The sequence below is a fragment of the Haliotis asinina genome, chromosome 1, assembly GCF_037392515.1.
Source record: "Haliotis asinina isolate JCU_RB_2024 chromosome 1, JCU_Hal_asi_v2, whole genome shotgun sequence".
Taxonomy (NCBI): Eukaryota; Metazoa; Mollusca; class Gastropoda; order Lepetellida; family Haliotidae; genus Haliotis; species Haliotis asinina.
The window spans coordinates 102,653,640-102,672,220 of NC_090280.1; positions in this window are offsets into that span (position 1 = coordinate 102,653,640).

Here is an 18,581-nt window from a genome sequence, read left to right on the forward strand (position 1 = left end):
AGGAGAAGAAAGTATTGCGGCTGGATATCGATTCTATCAATGAAAAGACAGATATAATAGAACACCATGTGACGAAGATCGAGGATAGACTAGAGGATCAAGAGAGACAAAGTCGTAGATACAATATGATACTATATGGTATATCCGACAGCAGGAACAAAACCTACACAGACAGTGAATATGAAGTACAGGATGTAATCAAAAGTGCACGGGAGACAAAGAACCTACCCTGTCTAGTCCCTTGAGATGAGATGTAGAACGAGCCCATAGGTTAACGTTTTTCGACCCCAAGAAGACAAAGCCTGTCAATGTCAGGGAAGACAAATGGTACTTCACCAAACTGAGAACTGTCCTAAAGGGGCGAGGCTATGGAATTGCAAACGATCTGAGGAAATCCCAGAGAACTGAGATCTGCAGGCTTCGAACCGAGCACTCGGAAACCAGATTCTACTTCAGTGGGAACCAGGTTGTGCCAAAACTGTGAAAATAGATAACTCGCGTATTGTCGACCCAACCGAGGATCGAGGACAAAACCCTTATCAACGTACGTCGCGACCACCAAGATCTACCTCCCGCCCTGGGAACCGGGGCCGGTCCGATACAGTAGTATAGGGAATGACAGTTCTGGACCACTTTCAAGAAAAGTCTCTACAAAGCCTTATTTACTAAATAAGGCTTTGGTTGGGACCTTAGCTCTTGCTACTATTACCCCTACTGCAAAAAAGTTGGCGTGCCTACTTGCTACTATTACCGTGTGTTGGTAGGAGGTAACACTGTGCCGTACGGTACGATTCTCTTACCCGGCCTATGTCACGTTTACCTCGATGAAACAGTTTAACGTGAACCGCCTATGATCTCTTTGGTGTTCATAATAAAGGCTTGTTGGGCTTTTTGTATCCCCTGTTCTATGTACTTTTTTTCTCGTCCTCGCTGATAGCAGACTTACGAGACTTGGACCGAATATCTTGTTTCATTCCGTTATATTTTGTGAGTTCAGAGAGGATTGAACGAAACTCCTCTTCTGAGATCTTACTATCAGAGAGTGCCGTGGAAATACGCCCACTTACTGTGTTGAGCTTTGCTTCGGCCAGAACCCTGATCTCGTCGTGTTTCAATGCCTTACGATGCAGTCTGCGTGATACCAACTTAAGCGCCAACCCTAACACCCTGCTATCCCAGCTGTTATTTCAAAACCTAGCACTATAGGTGCAGCCACGATGGTGGTTAACAACCCAACACCTGCAGCCCCTAGTCCCATGCTGGTTGCCATAAGGGTAGTGTCAGCCCCGTCCACGATATTGAAAGCTCTATTGTACTTCTTACATAGTGCTTTCCGCGTGTCACGGTCTTGTTCTAGTTGGCGTTTCACATCACATAACTGCCTCAAGCGGAACCCATCTACGGTTTCCAGCGTCTTAGCTACTTCCTCTACGACTGGGTACAGACCCATACTATGATATATATTATGAAAGATATTTTAATTGGGGTTCAGTTAATAGTCTATCAATGAATTTGAAGTCTACAAGTTCTAGACTAGTATTCAGGGTAATAGGTGAGAAGTTAATATTTCCTGTTGTAATAAAAACCCCACTGAGGCTTATTAAGCTGTTTATAGGACCCGTGGGGGTTTCCTGTTGTATAACAATACGACAATATTTGTTTATGTGTTCGTCATACCAGTGTATAAACACCCCGGGTAAAAATTGGTGTACTCTTGAGGTGTTTTTATTGTTTAACAAAAAGACTTCTATGATGAGTGTGAAAGGGGGGAATATGTTATAAACAATATCTCCATAAGTATTATTGATAAATGTTAATTTATTTTTTCTTGCGTTAGACCTTAACCTACTTTTTTCGGTACCAGTAGTTATCGTGGGTGCTAATTCACTCTCCGGAATGAAATCCCCGACCCAGATACCGTTGTTCCTAATCTTAGAGACCCACAAATCTGCGCCTAATGTGATATAAGGTGATCAGCCATTTGGGCTCTTTAAAATCTGATAACGACACCCGTCTGTACACGTTGTCTTTGAAGTGCAGGATATATAAGGTGTCTTCCTCACCAGGCTGATCGAATCCCTCCGTATCTCCTAGGTCGTTAAGCGTAGTGTTGGGATGATGACTGGTCATTATTATACTATTACGATATAATTTCCAACTGGTTTTTTGATAATAGTTCAGGGGTGAACTTCATACCCATGAAGTGTATGTTGGCATTTGCTCTTGTGGTATCTATTATATCACTTAGGGCTCCACCGGAGGGGACTTCAACGCGTTTGTAAATGTTGTTTTTCAGTTGAAAGGCGTACGATGTACCATCTACTCCGGGAGCGTTGAAACCGCGCGTGTCTCCGAGGTCGGAGATCCCGATATTGACGCATTTTTTAACTCCGGGCCCTTGTGCGCTGGTCATTTTACATGAAGCGTTAAGCTGAGGTATCCTATATTTACAGGATTATGATTTATATCTAACACCGATATTGTCAGCTCAGGTATGTTGCCCTGGGTTAATCTCTTATACTGCCGTGGTGAAAACGACTCGGTTCTACCGTCGTTGAATTTCTCAGTTTTCACCGGCACTGCTCTCAGTATAGTGGAAGGGTGACCTCCTTGAATGTTGTACATTGTGCTAACCTGACCGAGATGAATGTACAGCTCTCGGTACGGTACTAGATCGGGTAACTTCGTGCCTGTGACGGTTGTTGTTGGTTTTATCTCGTCAGGAGACATACCGAGTATCCTCGCTAATGGTCGGCCGAGTCTCAATGAGGTTCTTCCGTTGTTGATTAACACCACTGTACCGTTTGAGTCGTTCATCTTGAGTTCGGCTCCCAGGGGTTTGAAGACCTCGTCGTTTAGAGAGCACACGCTGTAGTAGCCGTCAGTTATCTGGCTGCGAGTTCCACTGACGAACAGCTTATTGTTGCTGACGTTGATGTTAGTCCATTGCGGTAGGTAGGTGATATCGCAGAGTGCGACTTCGAGTTGGCCTGACATGTTATCGATCGCGTGCGTCAACTGAACGGCCTCACCGCTCGTTATTCCTGGAAGTGTTATGTACATATTATAATATATAAATTATATATTATAATATGGACTTAGCACACTTGAAAATCGTGGTGGTAGGTAGTACGGGGTTTAAAACAACCTTTATTAATATCTTTGAAAACTATGTCGTGTCCGTTAATAACGCGCAGGCGGTGGTAAACTGGAATCAAAACCCAATGTAGTTTTGGCAGAACCAACTCAACTTTGCTGTGTGGTGTGCGACGACAGGGTCGGGTGTGACACTAGACTACGGTATAGACGAACTGAGTAAGGCAGTCATTTTGTTTCATATTTATTATCAAACGAGACGAATATTGAAGGAAATAAGTGCTCCTCTTCCCCAAGATAAAGCGTGGAGTATGACGAATAACCCCTATGATAAACGCGCTTATGAACGTGTTTGTGGGGAGTTTGAGATTCCAACGAATAAAGACTTTCGCCTTCCTGGTGTGAACCATGGTCTCTGTATAGTTCTCGTGTACTTCTACAGGTCCGGAACATATCAGTCCGGTTCTAAAGATGGTTCATACAACCCACACCGTCATACATTTACAGGCCCCACAACGAATGAACAGATCCATGTCAGCTGTATAAAACAAACCAATCCTGATGCAGCCACAGCCTGGACTAAAATGATCTCAAAAACATCGAAAGAATTCACTCGTGCTGGTACAATACGCTTGAACGACTCGATTCGAACGTACGTGTGGGCGCTGTTGGGTGCGCAGTCGATGACGCGTTCCAACATCCTCGGTAAGGGAACTGCTTACGACGCTCAGAAACAGTTCGTTTCCAACGTTGAGGATGCTATCAATTCTCCAGTTGATCTCCCGCGGGCCATCGAACGCTACCAAAACGTGTTAGAATACGCCAGATCGAAAGTCAATTACGTGTTCGGCGTGGGGTTTTACATGGCTCCGAGTGATATGCAACTGAGAGTAAAAAAAGTGGTAGGTTATAACAACAAAATAGTCATAGCCACGAAGGATCAAAAGTTGGGTATCAACCCCGATATTAACACCACCTATATCCCACACATCCCACCACGTGAAACGGGTATAGTGGCGCCACCCCCGGAGTCTATTCATGTGGGGGTACCCCCCTATCAGCAGCATATTGATAGTAAAACTGCCCTGGTGGTTGGTGGGGTAGCTTTGGGACTTATTTGGTTAAAGATTTTTTAGCCGCTACGTACACCAGACCCGCCACGGCGACGATGGCTGCCCACAGGTTTTGACTGAGCCACATGGCAGTTTTAGACAGAGCGCTCAACAACCACGAGACGATGCTACCCAGGATGCCGGGAAGGGCTTCGGCGGCTTTACCAGCCAGTTTAGCTAAGCCTTCCCCGAGTTTTTTTATCCAGTCTTTAACACCACCGCCACTTGGGGTTCCGCCGCCGGCAGGCCCCACAGGGGTACCCCCTGTCAGTGACACCACCAGGGTTGATATGATGAAACCCAATGCAGTCAGAATGCTGGCGATGGTGATCCCTTGCTCCCGGAACAATATCCGAATCCTGTCTGCTAACGTGGTGTCTCGGTAGAGGACTTGATTGATGGTTTCCCGCACACGGTTGGTCTGGGATCGAAGCTTTTCTTTGTAGCCGGACGCTGTCTCCAACCAGGTCTGCCTTTCATCTTCCAAATTACGTATTCGTTCCTCGATGGTGGCTTTCATAGACTCGTCCTCAGTTTCACCGAGTTTTTTCTTTTCATAGGTGATGCGGTCGTCTATCTCACTCATTTTGGCCGTGCTTTTCCAGAGCTGACCACGAATGGTTTGCATCAACAGGTCCAACCCCTTCAGTTCCCGAAAGGTAATTTCGAGGCCCGGGAAGGGCTTGTTCTTGTAGTCGTCCAACACCTTTTCAATATCATAAGTCATGTTTTGAACCGATGTGGCGTCCCTGATGCCTTCCAGATCTTGACGGGCCTTCGGGGGAATCTTACGTCGCGCGCCACCGTAATTTGTGAAACCTAGTTCATCTTGGACAAATTCAGTATTAGTTTTACCGACCAATCTTGATAAAGCAAGCGGTTTTCTCGTTTTTTGATGAAAGAGATCGATCCCCTGGTAATCCTTCAAACGCAGCGTGCCCTCGTTATCAACAAAAAACTTGGTATAGTCTCGCCCCAACGGCTCTACATAATTTTTATCTTTTTTTAAACCATCATAAAATCTGTCGACGGCGTCCTTCACGAGTTTGGTCCTTGGTGAGAATGAGGTCTCCTGCTCGACAGCCGGCTGTAGGCTAGTACTGAATGAGGTCTCCTGGTCATCATTGAATGCCTGGGCACTATCGTCCCACATCTCCCTCATAGGTATGTCTTCATCCATTATTTAGTATTAAAAATATATTTCGTTTATATATAATAATGTACGGCAGAAAATTAGATCCTTTCAGAAGATTGAGAGAGCCATTAGGAGCCAGAGCCGTGCGTCAGTTGGTGACCATCACCAATAATCCCAGCAAGATAGACCAGAATCAAACTCTGCTGGTTAGATTTCCAAACCTTGGTGAGAATGACCTCATTGTACCAGGCACTGTTCGACTGGCGTTCAATATCACGTTGACCTCCGACAACGACAAACGCGAGCTAGTGCGGAACGTGGGGCGAGCCATCATCAAGAAAACGACCGTCAAGATCAGTGGTAACGAGGTGCTGAGCATCGACGACAGCGACGTGTTTCACTGCTACAGGGATCTCTGGAAAAGCGAGAGAGAACGAGTCAATGATGTGTACCAGGGTATCAGCAAATCAACCCGGGCGCGCATAGGGTACGTCTTCACGCAAGAACAGCAAGACAAGCTATCGGACGGTGAAAAGGCCATCGCTCGAGCATACGGGAATCGATTCTGCGTGCCGCTCGACTTCGAGTTGCTCACGGGACACGCGCCGTTTTACCAGGCCGCGCTGGGTGATAGGCTCGAATACGAGCTCTCAAAGTAGTGCGTACGCCGAACGGTGATGAGGCCAGTTATGCCATAGACAACATCTCTCTGGAGTTCGACATGGTCACTAGCCCGGCAGGTTCGAAGTCAGTACTCTGGGAAGATGGCTATACTGTACGATCGCGTACTGAGGCATAGATCAGTCGTACGAGATAAGAGCGACACTGTGTGGAATATCAACCTGAACGTGCCGGCGCGATCGATGAAAGGTATCCTGGTCGTCCCCGTGGAGTATTACGATCCATTCCGGAGGGACAACGAGAAGTTTTTCAACCCCGAGATTGAAAAGGTGGAAGTGACCATCGAGGGCGTGCCCAACCAGCTGTTCAGTCATGGTATGAGACCACACCAGCAGTGGGATGAGATAAAAAAGCTACCAGTGGGGGATTACATAACAAAGGACCTGGACCTCGGCTCCGTGCAGATTGGTGAATACCTGACCACCAAGTACGCCCTATGGTTGGACATGCGATCCACGGATGATGATAAACTGCACGGTAGCGGGCGTCGTATAGATAACGGCAGCAAAGGGATAACCATCCAGATTACTAAGAAGGCTCAAACCGCTGGTAAGTTGAAATTATATCTGTACGTTATTATGGACGCGCAACTTAATATAGACAATGGGAGATTCGTGCAAGCCATCTACTAGTGGGGGAGACCCCCACACCCCCCTGGGGTACCCACAACTACCCACTGACCCACACTGCGCCATAGTGTGCGGGCAGACTGGCTGTGGGAAGACCGTTTTCGTGTTGGATATGTTGGAGGGTTACTACAAGGATGTGTTCGATAACATCGTTATCATGTGCCCTACTCTGAGCATGAATAAAACGTACGCGCGACCTTGGGTGATGACGGACCCAGACGTACACAAAATCGACCCTGGAACACGCCTGCAGGACTGGTTGAAAGCTCTTCACGAGAAATTTAAAGGGGAACCGACGCTGTTCATACTGGACGACTGCAGCGCTAATCGTGAGATAACAAAAAAGAGAGACATGCTATCGTACCTGGCCTTCTCCGGCCGGCATGCAAATCACAGCGTCTGGGTGCTAACGCAGAAGTTCAACTCGGTGTTGAAAGACCTCAGGGAGCAGACGCGATGGGTGGCCTTGTTTCACTGCAAGGACAGGGATTCGTTCGAGGAGTGTTTGAGAGAGAACGATGTGATGAGTAAATTAGAACGGGAACGGGTGAAGAAACAGCTCGCTGAAACTAAACACGCTAAGCTCGTGCTAAAGACCGACCAACCAGTAGCATATATAGTATGCTAAAGCTAAGCAAAGCTAAGCAAAGCTAAGCAAAGCTAAGCTAAAGCTAAGCAAAGCTGAGCATATAGCTATGATATTCGAAGTGTTTGTCGTGTGCAACTTAACCTTCATTTCTCTGTGTTTTGTCTGCATCGGGTATTATATAGTTAAAACTAAATCTTACTTGTTATATTATAAGATGGAGTGTGAGGAATTGCTCGAACAGTTGGTACCTGGGGGTACGGCAGGCCCCACTGATGATAAGCGAGAGAAACTGGTGGCGTTGGCTGTTGGCGGCAAAGCCAAACATTACTTTGGAGACTACACTCCGGATAAAATTCACAAAATGTCTGCCGAAGAAATCGATAAGCTGTACGCTAGATACGAGTCCCGGCTCGGAGCAGAAATGACAAAGACAATAGGATCGGCTATGACCCAGATATACACCGGTATTGTGTCATACTTCCTTCCCATTCCACCAGAGCGCCGACTTTACCTGTGGGAGGACCTAGATAAAGACCCTTTTATCGAACACGCCGTGAGCTCTATCAGCTGCGAGCTGTACCACAAATATGGTATGTTGTTGGCTCCAGTGACGGCGGCGATTATCACGGCAAAACATTGTCAATTTGAGAGAAAGAATAATAATAATAGTATAGATGGATGCTGCACAGGAACCAGTGGAGGTACTGAGGGAGACCCCTCCTGAGGTGAGGGAAACCCCAGTGGTGGTACCCCCAACAGTGGAGGAGACCCCTTCACAGGAACCAGTGAGGGAAGTGACCCCAGTGGGGGTACCCCCAACAGTAACCAGGCAGAAGAATCCTAAGAGAGTAGCTGCCGGTAAAAAACGGTGGTGTAACCAACATAAAGTGACCAACCCAACCCGACTGTTGTTGGCTGTAGGCGTAACTGCTGCCTTGGCTATCTCGTGGTTATATGTGGGGGTACCCTCCCACAGTGAGCCACCATCCAACAGTGAGCCCCCCACCCCCACGGTAGACCCGCATATCATGTTATAATTTTAATATTTTATATCATATACATAATGTCTGAGGGGAAAACGTTCGTCAACGACACATACCACGCCACAGTGGTCGCCAGTCTAGCCGTAGGGTACGTTCGGTTGACTAAAATGGTACTTAAACAACCAACTATCAAGCTTAGATTTCACCCTGCAGGATATGGGTATGCTCATAATGAACCTTGGTATGGCGATGGCTACAAAAGACATCCTAGTAAAACAAGGAATAATACCTGAAAATATAATGAAATAAGTATAGGGATGGCCACGATAGCTATGATGGTCGGTGGGGCGGTAGTGAATGCCCTGGCATTTTCCGGGAGTAATTTCCTCTTCTCGAAACTACGAGATGATCACGTGGCTGAAATACAGGAAGAAAGGAAGCGGCACGATCTCGCTACTGAGAAATTACAAAGGGCACAGGCCGAGTACGCTAAAAAACGTCTCCAGAGGATCGATTTTATTAACGAACAACTCCAGCGTGAAAACCATGCCGTTCAAACATTCAACGATGTCGATGAAGCAATGAAAGAATACTACCTACTAACTGGTAAACAATTGGAACCGCTCAATAAACCCACACTCGCTCAGTACTACACACCATCCAAGGGACAAATGAATCGTGAACTGGTCTTCATAGTGTTGGGTATAGCAGCTACTGCGTTGGTTGCGAAGCAATTAAATTAAAATACCTATATAAGTAAACATGAGACCCGCTCCATACCGATGTGAATACATACTTATGGGGAAGACCGAGGCCTGTGGTAGGAAATGCAGGAATCAGGGGTTCTGTTGTTTCCATATGGGAAGTCCTAACTACACGTGTTATGTGTGTGGTATCGGGGTTAAAGGGCACTACTGTCTATGTAAAGCTCACGGAGCGAACGTAGTCAGACATCAACTCATCTACGAGAATAAAAAAGGCTACATAAAAGAACGTAGGCGACTGCTCAAGATAGACTCCAATTACAGTGCGTGAAAGGGTTACCTCCCTTTACTGTGAACCAATTAGACATTGGTTCTCTTAGGTGTAAACACTATGGCTACTGTACGCGAGCTGAAGCGGGTCGCAAAACAGAGAGGTGTGATCGGGTATTCTCGAATGCGGAAGTCAGCATTGTTGAGATTACTAGGTTTAGAAGCCCCTCCTACGGTAACACAATTAAAAGCTCAAGCAAAACAGCTTGGATACACGGGTTATTCAAACCTGGGGAGAGCCGGGTTAACCGCATTGTTATCACATGCCCCTGTAGCAAAACCTCCCACTGTAAAACAACTGAAAGCCGAGGCACACGATTTGGGTTTAGGCGGGTATTCCCGTATGAGAACCACAGGTTGTAGAATTATTACGACAGAATAGAGCTATTGACCTACAGTTCGTGCGCACTGAGCGCGCTGTAGGCAACTATTTGAGAGGTTGGCGCATGCACGTTGATAGAAACATAGACATTACAGATATCAAGCCTCTGATAGCTGATAAGGTCAACCAGGAACTAAATAACCTAGGAAGTATCAAGTTTCAGATCACAGTGAAAATGTCGCTTGATAAGCAGGTTGGGAGTACCACTGAATATGTTCAGCCTTACTTCCGAGGTAAACAAGAGGTCGTCACACATACAGAGACCATTGACGCATCAATTGATACCAGTTTTCAGCAGATACGAGAAAACCTAGAACGCTACACACACTTGGGGTCCGGGTGGGTTGTAGATAAAATCGATAATGTCTACTAGACATAGCTAACTACGTGCCGTTCAGAGGCGGGTCATACCTAGCCTTGCCTCCCTACTATAGGAACAAACATGCCATAGTAAACGTTAAGAATAGAGGAAACGATTGCCTGAGGTTAGCTATCAGGTCAGCCCTATTTCCAGCTGACACTCATTCAGATAGGCTTTCTAGCTATCCCCAAGACGATGGGCTCAACTGGGATGGTATAGATGAACCCACCCCCATATCCCAGATCACTAAGGTAGAAAAACAGAATAATCTGGCTATAAATGTCTTTGGGCACGAAGGTAACACAACAATAGTACACAGGGTCAGCCCGGTGAAGGATCGCCAAGTTATTAATATATTCATGATCCAACGAGGTGAAAAGTATCACTACACGTGGATAAAACATCTCAGCCGGTTGTTGCACGACCAGTCGAAACACGATGGGGAAAAACACTTTTGTGTACGATGCCTACATGGTTTCAGTCGAGCTGATTTATTAGAATCCCACCGGGATGATTGTCAAGGTGTGGGGCAGACGGCCATACGAGTCGACATGCCTAAGGAAGATAATAAAATCCTAAAATTCACTAACCACAAGAACCAAATGTCTGTGCCTTATATCATATACGCCGACTTCGAAGCCTTAGTTGTGGGTGGGGATTCCCCCAGTGGTAGCTTCACCCACAAGACACAAGAGCATAAAGCCTGTTCGTTTGGATACATTGTCGTCCGTTGTGACGGGGAAACGAAAGCTCCGGTAGTGTATAGGGGTCCTGACGCGGCTGAAAGGTTTCTAAAGTGTTTGCAGGAGGAAGAAAAAATTATTAGGAATGCATTGTATAGAATCGCTCCCATGCGTATGACCCGAGTCGACAGGCTAGCTCACGCTAGTAGCACTAACTGTCACGTGTGTGACTCACCACTTAACGGTGATTCGGTGAGAGATCACTGCCACATAACTGGTAAGTATAGAGGCGCCGCTCACAGCGCGTGCAACCTCAAGCTTAAAATCAACCCTAAGACAATAAACATCCCCGTTGTCTTTCACAACTTGAGAGGGTACGACTCACACTTGATCATGCAGGCCATCGCGAAAATCGATGGTAATATAACGTGCATCCCCAACAACATGGAGAGATACATCTCCTTCAGCTTAAACGGAAGTGAAGTGCTGTACACTGACACGGATTCCCTGCTGATGGAGATTCGAACCGAGGACGTGTACGAGGACATGAAAAAACACCTCGATTTATACGACACCAGTGACTACCCTAAGACCCATACCATACACAGTACGGTAAATAAAAAGGTCCTAGGTAAGATGAAGGACGAGTGTGCTGGCACGCCCATAGCCGAGTACATAGGTTTGAGACCTAAGATGTACTCCATACTGAAAGCCGACAATAGTGAGATCCGGAAGGCTAAGGGGGTTAAGAAGTATGTGGTGAAACAACACATCAAACACGCCAGATTCAAGGAAGCCCTGTTCAAGACCCGTACCTTTAGGCATAAAATGAACACACTTAGAAGTGATGGACATAAGATATACGGACTGACTATAAACAAGACGTCCCTGTCGCCTATGGACACGAAACGTTGGATAGCTATTGATGGGATAAACACATACGCGTATGGACATGAAAAAATTTGAGGCTATTTACTACAGCCCGCGTGGGTACTGGAAAGGAGCTAGCGCAGTAGATAAGCTAGCTAAAATTGCGCGAGTACCCCCGGAGGAAGCCAAAGCGTGGCTTGAAAAACAAGCCCTGTGGCAGATCTATTTGCCGGCACCACGCTACGTGCCTAGAAGGAGGTTCGGTATTAACATACCTAATAGCGTTCACCAGGCAGACCTACTGTTCCTACCCCACGACAAGAGGTACAAGTATGCCTTAACCGTAGTGGACGTAGCCAGTCGTTACAAGGAAGCCGAACCCTTGACCACGAAAGATTCGGCCCAGGTAGCCAGAGGATTCGAACGCATATACAAATGCAGCCCGCTGACGTGGCCAACAGAGCTGCAAGTTGACCCCGGACGGGAGTTCATGGGTGCCGTGTCACAACTGCTAGCCAAACACGATACAAAGGTCAGGCGTGGCACGGCCGTAGCCCATCGCAGCCAAGCCATAGTTGAGAGATTTAATAGGACTTTGGCTGAGCGCTTGTTCGGATATCAGTATGCTAGGGAGATGGCCACCCCTGGAAAACGATCGACTGAATGGGTCACTAGGTTACCCAAGGTGGTGTCGGCAATCAACCATGAAGTCACCCGTCTCACCGGTAAGAAACCGGCAGACGCTATCAAACTAAAATCAATAGTTGCAGAGTCGGCCGCTCCATTGCGTGGGAAGGAGAAACAGATACCAGATAGGGCCCTAGTGAGGTATCTATACCAGCCGGGGGAACACGAGGGTGATAACCGTAAGCGGGCCACCGATCCTATATGGTCAGTCAAAACTTACAACATAGATAAAGTGGATATGAAAGCCGACGAACCTAACTTGTACTACTTGAGGGATGGGCCGGGTAGGGGGTTTGTAAGAGTGTTACCGCACAGTGTTACCTCCTACCAACACACGGTAATAGTAGCAAGTAGGCACGCCAACTTTTTTGTAGTAAGGGTAATAGTAGCAAGAGCTAAGGGCCCAACCAAAGCCTTATTTAGTAAATAAGGCTTTGTAGAGACATTTCTTGAAAGTGGTCCAGAACTGTCATTCCCTATACTACTGATACGGGTGTGTCACGGGCCGACCTAATGTGCAATCTATGGCGCAATCTAGGTGTGTGATTGTAAGACACTTCAAGGGGACGAGAATACAACTGCAAACAACGCGAAAAACTGTAGTAAGAGCATAAACTTCATAGTGTGGAACATCTCAGGTTTTAAGCAGAAACTTCAGGACATCGACTTTGTTAACTTTATCAATTCACTTGATATCATTGGTTTAACAGAGACTTGGAGTAATGATCATTCGTTCAAATTATGTGCTAGTATTTACAGATTTTTACTGTTTGAATAAAGATGAAGATATGATAACCTCATCTGGGAGACTCTCTAGAGGTATAACTGTAATGGTAAGAAATTCACAAACTAAATACATCAAAACTCCTGAGATCACAAAAATGCAATTTTTATATTATTTGAGAAGTGACTGTTTGACACTGACAGAGATCTTTTATATAGTTGTGAATACATACAGCCAGAGGGGCCCTATTGGTGTGAGAAATTTAGTGGACATTGTAAAAATGGTATCTCACTTTTCCAGGAGAAACTGTTAGGGGTAATATCTGATCTACCAGATGTACACTTGCTTTGTGGAGGTGATTTTAATGAGCGGACAGCTGCACTGCCCGACTCTCTTAATGATGACATGATGTATCGTACGGAAAGTATAGATCATTCTATGTGCGATTTCATATTGGATTTTTAAAATCTAGACCGTTTCTCCTGTGACAAAGACTTAGTCGTCAATTATTTCGGTAGATGCCTTTTAGATTATTGCATCATGTTAAATATACATATGAATGGTAAAGATTTCAACTTAGGTTTCAACTTATAGGTACAAATGGCACAAAGGTCATAGACTGTGTTCTAGCTTCTGCACATTTATTCCCACCTCCCACCTCCCATTAACCATGGATTTAGGTTTACCATTCATAGTCATTGGATGTTATAGTTAGTGATATTTCACGTAAATCTAAACACTAAATCCTAGGAATAGTCAAAATAGCAACACTGAAATCTCCGAATGGCTCAGTTACTTTCCGTCATTATTCTATACTTCTGATAACAACCCAGATGCATATAGACGACACAATCTGAACGACACATAGTCTGCTCTTATATCAGGTGTAGCCTCCGACATGCTGGATGATGCAATAAGTAGAGATGAAATCTTAAAAGTATACAACACCTAAAGTGTACTAGGTCACCAAGAATAGACAACATCCTCCAGGAATGTTTCAAACATTAATCTGATCTTCTACTTCCATATCTTTCGCTTATTTTCAACATTATTTTCGACGTAGGGACTTTTCATTAATCTTGGTCAGTTGACATTCTAGTTCCAATCTATAAACAGGGCGTTAGGGGTTAGAAAAGGTTGTACTTTAAGCCATCTCCTTTTTAGGTATTTCATTAATGAACAAGCAGTACAAATATGTGACACGTGTACAAATCGGATCCATCTACACCCAGATATAATACAACTATTTCTGCTACTCTTTGCCGATGATATTGTATTATTCTGTAGTACTGTTAACGGTTTACAGAAACAAATAGACGAATTAGACAAATTTTCTGACAAATATTAATTGTGTGTAAGCAGAGACAAAAACAAAATCGTCGTCTTTAAGAAAGGTGGTAAACTCTCTCAATTAGAAAAAATGATTTTATAAAGGGCAACTACTCCAAACTATCAGCATTTATAACGACCTTGGTCTGCATTTCTCAAATAGCCTTTCCTGAGCTAAATACACAAAACAAGCGTCAGAACAAGCCTTGAAACTCTTCATCAGTGTTTGTGAAAATATGAGATCTTTGGGTGAAATGTCCTTTACCACATTTTTAAAAATATTCGATATGAAGATACGTCCAATACTTCTATATGACTCTGAAATATGGGGACTACAACAATATGCCGGTATTGAAATATTCCATATATATGCATGCAAAGAATCTCTTGGGGTAAAACCGAACACGTGTAATATGACGCTCTACGGAGAATTATGTAGATTCCTTCTGTTTATATACTCTTCCATTAAAGCCATAAAGTATTGGGTAAGGGTATTGCATATGTCATGCCATAGGTTTCCGAAAAAAATGTTATGATATGATGAAATACAGAATGAAAGATATGTATTTTCAATCTTGGTCGGAATCACTACTGCTATCCACAAATTGATTATGCTATGGTAATCGGACATACGTTTTGAAGACTATTTATCAAAACTCAATGTAAAAATGTTTTCGTATAGCTCTCTCGTTTCCGTTGCTCTTCCCATGAATTATTTATTGAAACTGGCAAGTATACAGGTATACAAAGAGAACACAGCTTATGTCAATTATGTAATGTGAATAGTGTTGAGGATGAACTACATTTCCTCCTAGTATGTCCTGTTTATACGACTCTACGTACAAACTGCCTAACACCATACTTTTTGAAGCACCCAAGTGTAAGAATATCAATTTCACTATTAACAGATACTACCACATCACTATTACATAATCTGGCAATGTACATCTACTTCGCTGTGAGACTAAGAAAATGTATTGTAAACACCAAAGGTACTACAGACCTGCGGCCTTTCAAGTACTGAAATAGAGAAGAAGAAATATAAAAACATATCTAGCAAATGTAGAAGGGAGTCGTTCAAGTTTATCTGGGATAACGATAAATTATAACAGTTTACAGAAAATAGTTTGACAAGTAACGTACAAGAATTATTTGAAAAAAATCGATTGATTGTCCTTTCGTTAATATTGATGATAGTATAAGCTATATGACCCAGGCGCTTTGTTGAAAAAGGCATTTAAACTCTAAAGGGGGTTATTCTATGCATTATTTGTAGATGTTTCAAAAGCTTTTGAGTCTGTACATCGACAAAATATTTGGCTTCGATGGTAACTTTGGTAAAATGAGTAAACTCATATGCAACATGAATGAACATGTTGTGGCCTGTATTAATCATAATTTCTCAGAAACATTTGACTTGCAACTTTGTGTAAGACACGGCTAATTGTGTACCTGACCTATCATAGACGGTGCATGTAAAATGCAGCGTTACATGGACAAAAAGCATTAAAACTGGTGAACGTACTTGACAATATTAACTACTCTCCATTCTATAAAATATTTGATCCAAAAGTAAGTCCAATTCTGTCATATGGAGTCGAAATTTCGGGAATTAAAACATTTGACGAAATTTGAAAAACATTCATTTGCATGCATGCAAAGGATTTCTCAGCGTTAAAGATAACACTATGAATGCAGCGATTTATGGCAGATTACAAGCACTAAAGTTATTAAATATAGCCTGTTGAGTATGCCTTTAAATCGTTTACCCAAGACGTATTATGGTATTATGTTGTTATATGATAAAAATGGACAAACATACTGGGCAACTGATGTAAGAAAACTTTCTATATTCTGTTAGTTTTGGAATCATATGGAATGCACAACATGTCGAATCACCTACATTATTCATACAATCCTTAACGACAAGACTAAAAATATTGTTACGGTTAAGAATTTACGCGACAAAAGCTGTAAGAAATCCCCTGTGAACCAGCAATACAGAACAAAGACAAGTCTAAAACATTCAAATGCTGTATTATTAAGCAAGAGAGCAAGTTATACAAGGTCACAAGTCAATTTCACAATACCGATTTCAAATACAATACAATCCAGACAAAATCTACGGCAACGGGTCATAAATACATAGCAAACTCACCAAAGTCTTAGTGTGAGAGCGAAACAGTCAAGCAGAATGTAACAGGGTGAGCGGTCTGACGGCGGCTATGAAGATCAAGCGTTGGCAGCGATTGATGATGTATACTCCAGTAATGTGTGCCCGTGTCCAACACGGCAAGTAGCAGGTATGTGTACATTCAATCATTTCCCCAAAGTTCGAGCACATACGACCATCAATAATAACGACGAAAGCTCCAGAACTTGTGTTTATGTGTTTCTTCAAAGGGAGGTAACTCTAAAATTCACCTCACAGTTCTTCTTTAAATATTTCAATTTTCATTGACTGTGCTATGATTACCCTATCAGAATTCCTGCCAAATGTGACATAATTTAATATACTATACACCTATGGTTTTTAGAAGTGCAAATAAACGATTATCATACATACATACATACATACATACATACATACATACATACATACATACATACATACATACATACATACATACATACATACATACATACATACATACATACATACATACCTAGTTCAGGTGGACGACACAGGTGGTTCCTAAACCAGTGAGATTCTTTTCTGTATTGTGATTCATTGTAACCTGCTCATTGTTTGCTCTATATTATTGAATATTTTAGACTTTTATTTATATTTTACACTTTTACAGCTTGAATGTAATTCGTGACTCTGTCACCATTCTTGTATTTGGTTTGTCACGACGGACAGTGAAAACAAAATACCTTCCACTCAGATCATGAATTATTTCTCAGTGCTGCACCAATTATTGATATCGCTCACCACTAATGGGTGGTTCAAAGCCAATGTTGGCTAAACATGCCAGCTCATTAGGATTAAGAATAGATCGTTAATTATTGGTCCCCAAATTACATGTGATAGAAATACAATTATCCTTAAAATAGGAATAGATTATATAATTATGAATTACATATTTTCTACAAAAGGGCAATGAATTTTAAACATAATTTATTTATTAATTCATTTATTTATTTTTAAATTCATTGTTCCTGTTGGTTCTTGCCTTTCGACAGAAGTGATTCAACCACAGGCAAAGTGTAGCGCAAATGGGTTGTGCAGCATAGAGAAAATGACCAAAACATGTCTTCTTACGTGCGAGCGAAGCGAGCAAAGGTTGGCAACGTACTTTCCTCGCTTCAGTTCGAAAAATATTTTTCATGTCGAAATAAAATATCGCCACCATCGCACCTATTTCTTCACTTGGTTGTGCGCTCACATTTCCAACCCCATGTTGAACAATTACTCACGTGAAACATATTTTATTCAACATTTTAAGCGCAACTCGTGGTAGATCAGACCGTTCTTCGCCTCCATTCCCCCCTCCAGCTTCAGGTTCAAAGGAGTGAAGGAACAGGGGGGTATTATTCCACCTAGAATACTTACAGTTACCTCCCCTGCTTCATTCGCCCACCACGCCAGAAGTGTTTTCATGTAGAATAAATGTTTCGAATATTCTAACAACAGCGACGACAGACAAAACAAATAAACCCCAACAGGTTCATGATAAAATTAGGCAATATGGTATTTCTTTTCAATGTCTGCTTATTCTTGTTCCGTCACTCCGTTCAACCGGAAGCTGACAGGGGTAGTGGAGGCGAATAACCATCTGAATACCACGAGTGGCGCTTAAAATGTTGAATAAAACACATATCAAGTGAGTAATTATTAAACGTGAGGTAGGATATGTGAGAGCACAACCAAGTGAGGAGATGGGAGGGTACCTTTGATGGTGGCGATATTTTATTTTGAGATGAAAAATATTTCCTCGATCGAAGCGAGGAAAGTACGTTGCCAACCTTTGCTCGCTTCGTTCACATATATGAAGTCTTGTCATATTCTCTGTGCTGCACAACCCCATTTGCGCTACAGTTTGCCTGTGATTCAACAAACAACCCAGTCACGCATTAGTGAATTAATTCCATCAGCACGCCTGATTACCAAAATGGGTGATCAGAAAAGGGGTTTTCATGTCAAATACACAAGCAAAAGAAAGGTATCTCCAGCTGTTTGGCAAGTAAAACATGATTTAATCTGCCAGAACACAAAAGTGTGGGTGAATGTTGTTTTGTGCCGCTGTAAGCAGTTCTTCAGTCATGTTCATGGCCGCGTTTTT